The sequence below is a fragment of the Lactuca saligna genome, chromosome 3 (assembly GCF_052625555.1).
Source record: "Lactuca saligna cultivar CGN05327 chromosome 3, ASM5262555v1, whole genome shotgun sequence".
Classification (NCBI taxonomy): Eukaryota; Viridiplantae; Streptophyta; class Magnoliopsida; order Asterales; family Asteraceae; genus Lactuca; species Lactuca saligna.
The window spans coordinates 38,613,148-38,621,699 of record NC_136419.1 but is presented as its reverse complement, the minus strand read 5'-3'; the positions used below and the strand labels follow the sequence as shown (position 1 = coordinate 38,621,699).

Here is an 8,552-nt window from a genome sequence, read left to right as displayed (position 1 = left end):
TAATTCATGCAACTGAAGAATATGATAATGTAATCTGTTCCATTTTCGTTTGTCACATACATGTTAGTGTAGGCAGGATGAATGCTACTGCAAGTTATTGGTAAACGTTATGAAGGAATAATGTGATAACCATTACACAGTCTTTGGTATATAACTTTGCATGGATCAAAATAAATAGAGGTAGCTAGGTGGGGAGTTAATGCTAGAGAGTCAAATGTCTTAACCCCTTTAATGATAAACATCTACTCACAGTCTTTGGTATATAACTTTGCGTGGAACTGATGAAGAAGACAAGATTTCAAGTCCCACCATCTAAAAATTTTGACTTTGTATTTATGTCTGTGATTGAAAGGGGTGTATGTGACTTGAAAAAAAGTATGAAATGTAGGTGGTTGATGAACCATTTAATTGTCAAGTTGTGTATATTATTTAAAACATTTGTCAAGTTGTGTATATTTATGTCTGTGATAGCAAGTAGAACTGTAGAAGTATTCCTATCCAGATCGAGTACTCTTTTTGTTGACTAGCAGCCAATCCTGTTTGACCTCCTAGGAACTTCATCTTAGAGCTCCACTGTCATTTATAAAATACCCAATACTCATAATATGTTTCTGCATATGATAACATTTGTCATCTCTCTTTCTCTCTTTATCTATCTCCTTGTCTAAATCTTGCAAAGGTCATGTTCTTCTCAAAAAGTAATAGCTTAGCGAGGATTCTTCACCTCCTGTGTTTTTGTTTCTCTCTGACCATTAATCTCTCATCTGAAGCCAACATCATATCTTCAAGCCAGTCTCTATCTGGAGACCACACAATCATATCCCAAGGTGGAAAGTTTGAGCTTGGTTTCTTCAAAGCAGGTAACTCTTCCAAGTATTACATAGGCATATGGTATTATAAGAAGCTCCATTTCAATCTTCACACCATAGTTTGGGTGGCAAACAGAGAAACACCCATCTCTGATAGATTCCGTTCAGAATTAAAAATCATTGATGGTAATTTGGTGCTCTTGAATGAATCCAAGTTGCAGATTTGGTCCACAAATGTCACAACCACCACCACCACCACTTTGAACTCTGCAACAGCTGTTATTCTTGATAATGGTAACTTAGTTTTGAGAGACTCCGGTTCAAATTCAATTGAACCTTTTTGGCAAAGTTTTGATCACCCAACTCATACTTGGTTGCCTGGTGCTAAACTTGTTTATGATAATAAAGAGAATAAGAGTCGGCTGCTTACATCATGGAAAAGTTATGAAGATCCTGCTGTAGGGCTGTTTTCTCTTGAGCTTCACTCGTCTACTAAAGAGTACGTAAGTAAATGGAATGGGTCCCAGCAATATTGGACAAGTGGGTCTTGGAATGGGAAAATATTTGACTTGGTGCCTGAAATGAGTTATGCTTACATTTATAATTTCAGCTACCATATGAATGAGAATGAGAGTTCTTTCACTTATTCTCTGTATAATCCTGCCATTATATCTAGATTAGTATTGGATGTCTCTGGTCAACTTCAGCAACAAGTATGGTCGGAATCTACAGCAGAGTGGGCTATGTTTTGGTCTAAACCAAAAGAAGTGTGTGACATCTATGGTTTATGTGGGGCTTTTGGTACTTGCAGACAGACTGAATTTCCATTATGTAATTGCTTGACTGCTTTCGAGCCAAGATCAGAGAGTGATTGGAATCAGAGTGACTTCTCCGGTGGGTGTGTGAGAAAAACTGATTTGCAGTGTGGAAGAATTGAAGAAAAGCCTGATTTTATCATGATTACAGTGAAGAAACTGCCTCCACATAACTCTGTGGCATTTGGGAGTGCTGGAGAATGTGGTACAACCTGTTTGAACAATTGCTCCTGTAATGCTTATGCTTTTGTCGATAATCAGTGTTTGGTTTGGCATGGAGATCTCTTGAACCTCTTGGAAGATGGTAGAGGGAAAACAATGTATGTCAAAGTTGCTTCTAAAGATCTTCCACATCATAAGAAGAGTAATCTGGTCACCATGGGAGCTGTTGTTGTGTGCATGGCAGGTGTGGTTTTGGTCTGGGGTGTAAGTTTGATTTTAATGTATAGAAGAAAGAGGATATGGGTTGGAAAGACGACAATGGAGGGATCATTGGTGGCTTTTGCATACAAAGATTTACAAATAGCCACCAAAAATTTCTCTAACAAATTGGGAGGAGGTGGTTTTGGCTCGGTTTTCAAGGGTGTATTGCATGATTCGTCCACTGTGGCAGTGAAAAAGCTTGAAGGCATCAACCAAGGAGAGAAGCAATTCAGAAGTGAAGTCAGCACAATCGGTAACATCCAACATGTTAATCTTGTACGCCTTCGTGGGTTCTGTGCTGAAGGTAAAAAAAAGTTGTTGGTGTATGATTACATGGAAAATGGTTCTCTAAATACCCATATACACTATGGAAAACAAGCTCTAAATTGGAAAACGAGGTATCAGATTGCACTTGGAATTGCAAGAGGCTTGGTTTATCTTCATGAGAAGTGCAGAGACTGTATCATTCACTGTGACATAAAGCCAGAAAACATACTTTTAGATGCCGAATTCTGTCCAAAAATTGCTGATTTTGGTTTAGCAAAGCTTGTTGGTCGAGACTTTAGTAGGGTTTTGACGACTATCAGAGGGACACGAGGATATCTAGCTCCAGAATGGTTATCAGGGGTGGCTGTCACAGCCAAAGCGGATGTTTATAGCTATGGAATGATGCTTTTTGAATTGGTTTATGGTAAGAGAAATGTAGTGCCTTGTGAAGACTCAAAAAGTACGTTCTTCCCTAGTTTGGTTGCGGATGTTCTTGTTGGGGGAGGTGATATCCTTAGGTTGCTAGACAATAGGTTAAATGGGGAAGCTAGTGTTGAAGAAGTCACAAAAGTTTGCAAAATCGCATGTTGGTGTATCCAATACGAGGAAGAGAGTAGACCATCAATGAGTATGGTGGAACAGATTCTTGAAGGGGTTTTGGATGTGAACATGCCTCCGATTCCCCAATGTTTCACTTCATTTGTTGATAAGGAAAATCGTGTTGTTTTCTTAATGGATTCATCCTCCAATGAGAGTTCACAAGTACACAACAATTCCTCTTAGTTAGAGTTGTAAATGAACTGAACGTTCAACAAATTGTTTTTGAATCGTTCGGTGGGAAGTTCATTGATGTTTATTTATTTAATAAACTAACGAACATTAACACAAATTATCGTTCGTTTAATTAAACGAACGAACATGAATAATGTTCTCGTTCGTTCAATTAGGTTCGTGAACGTTCATTTATGTTGTCCGTTTACGTTTGTTTATGTTCGTTCATATAAGCTAATTTTATGTTCACATATGCTTAATTGTGTTTGATTACATTAATGTATTATATGTTCATTTATGTTCATGTATCTTCAATTATGTTTTTTTTATTTTTGTTCATTTATGTTCGTTTAACATTTTCACGAATATAAATGAATGAACATAAACAATGTCATTTGTTAAACGAACGAACATGAACAAGACAACTCGTTCGTTTGTTCGTTTGTGTTCGTTTATTTGTTCGGCTAACTTAAACAAACGAATATCAACAAGTCTCGTTCGTGTTCGTTCAGTTCAGTTCATTTACAGTGAGCTCATTTTCTTGAAAGTCTTTCGTTGTTTGTTACATTCACCAGAGAAAACGTATCGTTGGAGTCATTGACATTTTTGTTGCAAATTGATCACCGTTATTATGAATAGAATATGACTATATGAGCTGATCTAGAGCAATAACTGTTTTTCTTTGCATTAAGATATTTACAACTATTGAAAACTGTAAATGTATTTTCTTGACAAAACGATATAGGGATTCGTAATTTATACCGGAGCCTAGCTCACTAATCTAATAAACTATGTAAATAAGAAATTTGTTTATTTCATAAAATACCTTATTTTTTCATAAAATACCTTATTTTTTTCCGTTTCATCTAATAGTTTTTTTCCCCTCAAAAAAGACTCAACTTTGACATATTCTTTTGTTATTTCAGCAATGGAACATTGGAACCCGTTACCAATATTCCATAAATTAAAGACCCTAGATTTTGCATTTTTCTTTTCCATTTTAGATCTATTTTTTCCAAAATAAATTCAACCTTAACCTATTTATTGTTATTTCATTAATTGAGCCACATTTTTTTTTAGAAAACGGCCATATATTATAAAGATACCCAACCTAGCAAGTGGCAAGGGAGGGGCAAAAACGAAACAAACATGAAAAGTTAAAGAGACATTACAAAAAAGAGAAAGGAGATGTATTCCACTCATCCCAGTTACAAAAACCGCCTGAGCTTCTAAATTGAGGAAATGACTTAAAAGCCCAACGAAGTTTCCAAACCATTCAAAAAACCCCAATCATTTTTTGTCTATTCAAAAAAACCTAACGAACTTAACATTTTGTTTAAAATGTCCAACAAAGTTTCAAACCGTTCAGAAAATTCCAATTTTGTTTTGTTTAAGTTCGTTGGTTTTTTTTTTGAACAATCAAAACATGATTGGAGTTTTTTAAACGTTTTGGAAACTCCGTTGGTCTAACAAGTCATTTTTCCGATACGGTAATAAGTCACGTCATCTGTTTCTCTTATTTGATTTTCGAGAAAGTGTAACTTAGTTAGGCTTTTTAGATAAAATGTTAAGTTTGTTGGGTTTTTTTGAACAGGCAAAACATTATTGAGGTTTTTTAAACAGTTTGGAAACTTCGTTGGGCTTTTAAGTCATTTTCCCCTTCTAAATTTCATCCATAGGAACCTGAATGACTTTATTAGTTCAGCCCCCTTGCTAGGACTTGTGACCTTGCTTCGGAAAATTCTGTCGTTCCTGAATTTCCATATCCCTCATAGTAGATAGTAACATATGACAATAAATCTCCTTCGTTTCTTTGGACACTTGCCCCATGTGGTAGCAAATTGGACGAAATCGCAAACACCATTGAAAGAGGGGGGAAGTTACTCCACACCAACTAAGTATCTTCTCTCGGATAGAGGCTGCAAATGGACAACTAACTAGCAGGTGGTCCGCATGTTCATCTGATCCGACACATGAACCACATGTTGAGGAAGAGATGGTGATACCACGACGCGCCAAAGCCGTTGTTGTAGGGATACGACCCATAGTTGCCCTCCGTATGAATCCTAGAACTTTGATAGGAGCTTCTTTATACCATACAACAATGGGATTTGCTACCTGAGGCAATTTATGGTCTAGTTTCCGCCTTAAGACCTCCACCTTGTACTTACCATCCATCGCCAAGTTGCATTTCCATTGATCATCTCCACGCGTAAGTGGGTAGGAGATTATATCACTGTACAACAAGCTTAATTCATGGGATAGTCCTAAAGCAAGGGGACATGATTTCCGACACCACGTATTTCCATTGTCAGTAACCTTTTGGGTAACAGTGTATTGTTTATTTGATTCGATAGCATATAGATCGGTAATTTAGATCTAAAGTTTTCTGACCCACTCCAAATATCATGCTAAAATGATGTGTTGTTTTCGGATCTTACCAACTGTTTGAAAATATCTTTGACATGGATTCCATACTTTTGAAGATCCTTCTTTGCGTTTTCAATGTTGTTCCATACCCCTGGGACATTTTTATTTGATAAATAAAATTTAGGTTTGTTCTCAAGATTGTGTATACCTGTCACAACCTTGCACCATAATGAATACGGATCCATTTTAAGTCGCCACCACCATTTTACTATGAGTCCGATATTAAGTGCTCTTATAGATCTGACCCTGAGGCCTCCGACTTCTTTGGAAGCGATCACCTTGTCGCATGAGACCAAATGGATCTTTTTTTTCTCATCATTCCCTCCCCACAGGAATTTCCTGCGTATTTTCTCAATCTTATCAACAACTCCAGTTGGAGTCGTGAAAATTGACAAATAATATGTAGGCAAGTTACCCAATACGGATTTCACGAGGGTTAACCGGCCCCCAAATGACAGTGATTTAGCTTTCCAAGTTGAGAGCTTTGCTTGAAAAAAAAAATTATCATTGGATCCTAGTTCTTAACCAGGTTCATATTAGCACCGATAGGTACCCCAAGATATGTAAATGGAAGTGTACCCGCCTCAAAACCTAAAATACTTGCCCAGTTTGAAGTTTCTTGAAAGGTAGCTCCAATCCCGAAGACTTTAGATTTGTGGAAGTTGACCTTGAGGCCAGAAGAAACATGGAAGCACTTGAGGATACGAGCTAGATTTTTGAGATTAGATCGTGACCACTCTCCAAGAAATAGTGGATCGTCAGCGTAGAAGATATGGGAGACAGCCACATTTTTTGTTGACAAATATTTTCCACATTACATAAGTATCATTACAATTTCATTCAAGAGTCATGTTCTCGAATGTGTAAAAACAATAACTTTTTTGTTTAATATTTTTGGTCATTTTTAGGCTTAACTGAAATACTTATTTTCTTAGCCCAAACATTGTTATTTCTTTCTCTAGCACTTTTCTATAATAAGGAATCATAGTATTCAAGTTTTGTATTACTTGCGAACTTTTATTTTCATGTCCAAAATTAACATTGTACTTCTCATTTTATCTATTTCAACCATTTTTGTCAAACTTTAAGATGAACTTTTAAATCGAAAGACCGAACCAGAATAGGTTGGAACCGAATAGTGGTATTCGATTCTTAGTTTACACTTTATTCGGTTTTCGGTTTTTCGGTTTAGGTCCGGTTTTGGTTCGAAACACCTTCTTAGATAGCACACTTCTTAGTAGAATCGAACCGGTTGAAACTGAATAGTGTTATTTTGTCCGGTTTTCGGTTCTTGGTTTATAGTTTATTCAGTTTTCGGTTTTTTCAGTTTTGATCTGGTGCGGGACTCGCTTACATGCATACTTTAAGCATTCTTAAGTAATACTCAAGTTTCTAAGTTCACTTTCATAATAATACATATCCAAGTATTTTTACTTTACTTATTTCAATCATGCTTTGTCTTTTCAAGTACTAATTTCCATTTGTAAGATTACATTTCATAAGCCTTTCCAAGTTTGCATGCTTTCATTTGTGACATCCAAGTGTCCATTTTTCATGCTTCTTTCATTTATATGATGCATTACATAATACATATCACTTGATGTCTTGATTCAATTTCCGTACTAAGCATTTCCATAGAATAACATCATAAGGGTGACATTATCCAATTTCATCATCTTTTATATAACTATACACTAATATTCGTAACTCAGGCATTCTTTCTTTACAATATCATGTAACTCATGTTTTACACTCTATTTCATAACGTTCTTTACTAACATTTTGCTAATTAATACTTTCATGTACACATTCCAACTAGTAGATTTTTATCATCATTGTAACATATTTAATAATTCTATATTTTTTGTACGTTTCATATAGACATAACTTACAATTATTTTTTTGCAATAGTTATAAATAATTAAATATTAAAACTTAATTGAGTATGATCATCATAGACACGAATAATGATTTTCATGAAATAAAATAAAAATAATATAAAAAATGACATGAAAATGAAAATTACAAAACCTTAAATGCTTAGAATTAATTAACCTTTTGGTATATTTAAAACGGATAATATCAAATAAAATACAGATTATTACCTCTGAGCCAACATTAAAAGATTCATAAAAATAATAAGTTGATTTGTAAAAGAGATTTATGAAACAACTATAGACATATATGTTAACCAAATGTCTTTTAGCAGTATCGGTAGTTGACCGAAATGTGTTATCAACTAAATGTTAAGGATTCAAATCTCGCTGGAGATAAAAGATGTAAATTTAACATTTTAATAGTACACAAAACTGCAAGAAAGTATTATGTTTTTTTTTCAATTTCATCATCCTACATACCACATTATCAGATGAGCAATATCATAATGTCACGACAATGCTACCTCATCAAAAAAAAGTAACGACAATGCCTAGTGCCAAATCAACGGTTGGTAACCTGGAAGTTACATGGTAAGTAGGGATGCAAACGAACCAAGCTATTCGTGAGCTACTCGGAATCGGATCGTTAAAAGTTCGACTCAAAACCGATTTTAAACGAGCTCCGAGCCGAGCTCGAACTTAATATTAAGCTCATTTATTAAATGTACTCGACCTCGAGTCCATGTTACTAGGCTCGATTAGGCTTGCTAGCCTAAACGAGCCTTATATAAATATAATTTATTATTATTTTTATATATTAAAATAAAAAATATTTGGAGAATTATGGATTTAGGATATTAGTAACGAGCTCGAGCCGAGCTTGAGCTTATTTAGGCACATCAGATAAAAAAAACCATTCGAACTCGAGTCCAATCCGAACTTGTATAATTCTTTATGAGCTCGATCCGAGTTTTGTACAAGAAATGTCAAATTGAGTCGAGCTCAAAATCGAGCCTCATATAACGAGCTTGAGTCGAGCCTATCCAAACTCGAGCTCAACCCGTTTGCATCCTTAATGGTAACCTACAAAAAAAAAAGGCAGATTGACTAAAAACAATAAAACGATATACTATTTGTAAAAACAATTTCATATTACAATT

General features: G+C 35.3%; 1 pseudogene; it reads left to right on the top strand.

The window, feature by feature from the left end:
• Positions 1-476: 476 nt before the first annotated feature.
• On the top strand, positions 477-3,383 carry LOC145035622 (G-type lectin S-receptor-like serine/threonine-protein kinase At2g19130 pseudogene; annotated as a pseudogene).
• Positions 3,384-8,552: the final 5,169 nt, after the last annotated feature.